The sequence below is a fragment of the Carlito syrichta genome, unplaced genomic scaffold (assembly GCF_000164805.1).
Source record: "Carlito syrichta isolate Samal-C Ts95f unplaced genomic scaffold, Tarsius_syrichta-2.0.1 Scaffold302440, whole genome shotgun sequence".
NCBI classification, from domain to species: Eukaryota; Metazoa; Chordata; class Mammalia; order Primates; family Tarsiidae; genus Carlito; species Carlito syrichta.
Genome location: NW_007246536.1, coordinates 236,557 through 239,127, shown reverse-complemented (window position 1 = coordinate 239,127; position 2,571 = coordinate 236,557). Strand labels below are relative to the sequence as shown.

The window sequence follows — 2,571 nt, the reverse complement described above, 5'->3', positions numbered from 1 at the left end:
AGAATTTATTTTGCTGAGACCTTGCAGAGAGTTTTCATAGGCAAGTTTGAAGGCAGGGACAGAGGCAGCTAGGATAATCTGCTTAATGACATAGGGCAGAAAATGTGAAGTTCCTGAGGAAGTCTGAGAGTGACAGGGTCAAGAGAAAGGGCAGGCAGGCACCTGTGTACGCAGGTACATCACAGAGGGGAAGCTTGGGGGAGCATCACGTTGAGACAGGGTGCTGGGGGACACATACATCTTATGGGGATTCTGAAAGCTGGCTGCAGGATAGCAATGCAAGTGTGTTCCTCTGTCTCCCCTTCAAAATGCATAGCAGAGGCTGTTTTACTTATTAAGCTTTTGGGTGAGTGGGTTCTTTGGTGATAACTCTAACAGGGGCTGAGTTTCTTATCCATCTTTGTACAGGAGGAAACGAACAAGTGAGCACTCAGGACTAGAAGAGCCTAGAGAGAGATCCCACCCCTAGAAGATGATCTCCTCTGTCTATGAGTGATCCCACCTCTAGAAGATGATCCCCTCTGCCTATGAGAGAGAGACCCCACCCTAGAAGATCCCCTCTGTGTGAGAGAGAGAGATCCCGCCCCTAGAAGACGATGTCCTCTGCCTGTGAGAGAGAGAGATCTCAACCCTAGAAGATGGTCCCCTCTTTGTGAGAGAGATCCCTCCCTAGGAGAGGGTGCCCTGTATCTGTGAGCAGCGTGTCCAGGGCTGCTCTACAAAGGCAGGTGGCTGGAGGCACTGGCGCAGGGTGAGTGGCTGGGTTGTTGGGAGCCCACGGGCAATCATTGTTGCGTTTTTAGTTTTATTGCACGTTTCTTGTGTGACTTACTGAAAGAAGATGTCTGGGACTTTACACACACCGCTTCTAAAATGTATAAAAATTGCAGAGCTTGCAAACTTTGAGTTTCCAGAGCATTTCTTTTTAACTTCACCTCGAAAATGAATCCCATCAGTTTTACAACTCTTCTGTCTCTTATTCCAATTTTGAATTCTGTCATGTGGCCAGTCCAATGTGGTTTCAAGCTCTCATGGGGCTCTTAGAATTTCATTATCTTTTGATATGCACACCTGCAATATACATTAAAACTAGGAGGCAACAGCCCTGTTTCCAAGACTTGATGTCTCCATTTATGGCAGAGGAAGACTGTGAGCCTGATTGAATTACTTTCATATTTAGAGCTGGCCCCACAGGCCTGTCTTCCAGTTCCTTAGTAGCAGCAGAGAGCAAGCTAATTTTCACAGAACTTTCCATAACTCTCTCTTTTAACACTTCAATGAAGCTAAAAGTGGCTAACAAGCAAACAACTTTCAAATATGGAAGCCAAGGCATAATGAGAGTGACAGGACCGCAGAGTGGCTGGTTATTGACCTACAAAGTGGTCTTCCTCCCTCTCTGACAGGAAACCATTATTACTCTTAACCTTTTAAGAATATTTGAAGTGTTGGTTCTTAAAGCTCCAGGAATGAAACAGAAAATTGCCTTATGACCACATTAAGAGCCTGGGGGAAAAAAACATTCAGGAGACATCAATGCGGCTCTAAATTCACTCTTTCATTTCTGCCAAGATTTCCTTTTATTATTTGTGTTGATTTTCTCCTTACAAATAAAACTCATGGTCATGTCAAAAATATGAAATATAGAAAAAGGTTTTGGTGCACCATCCTCTGTGGCCAGCAGGTTGGGCTTCTAGCCCGAAGGGCAGGGACAAGATGGTGCCCCCGGTGCAGGTCTCTCTACTCATCAAGTCCTGCCACTCTTCCGCCCTGTTCCTCGACATGGCCTATAGAGCTTTGCACTACAGTTACCTGAAACCCTGGGCAGGAGAGGAGAGGCAGAAAGCAGCAGAAGAGAAAAAGAAGCAGGATGAACTGAAATGGGTTGCTTGAGAGTTGGCAGAAGCCCAAGATGATAGCATCTTGAAGTGAGAGTCCCTGCGAGCCTGCTTTTTCTGCAGCAGTAGTGGATGAATAAAACTTCTTGTGCAGTATAGTAAAAAAAAAGAAAAAAAGAAAAAGGCTTCTTGGTCCTTAAATCTTGTGATCTAATTGCTCTTATGAGTGAAGATGTTGGGCATTTTTCCCACTTATGGGGTTCAAAAAACTGGCCTGTCCCAGTGCTTTCAAATGTTTTCTTAGAATATGACCCAAGGTTAAAAAATTAATTTTTAGTTTTCTCTTTCTCTCAGAGAAATAAAATAGAAGCCTTATAAAACAATACTTACCTTCCTACACCTATGATATATACCTCCTAATACCTCCTGTTCTATTTTTCTTTAAAGTAAAAAAAGCTATTGTGTTACCTTCCCATCTTAATTATTTTCTTAAATATATATTTTCTGACTTTGACTAATGAAAAGGAATAGAAATAATGACCAACCCAATAATAATTAGTACTGCTAGTACCCAGATGCATTCTCAAACTACTGTTTCCCACTGAGAGGAACCAGGGCTCTCTGGAAATATATATATATTAATATAATAGACTGAAAATATATTGTCCTACCAGAAATAAAGTAAGGTATCAAAGGCCACTGAAGTCATGCCACAACCACCCAAGAGCCACATAAA

General features: G+C 42.7%; 1 pseudogene; it reads left to right on the top strand.

Annotated features, from left to right (window-relative positions):
- Nucleotides 1–1,713: 1,713 nt before the first annotated feature.
- LOC110595514 lies at nucleotides 1,714–1,890 on the top strand (annotated as a pseudogene).
- The last annotated feature ends 681 nt before the right edge of the window (nucleotides 1,891–2,571 follow it).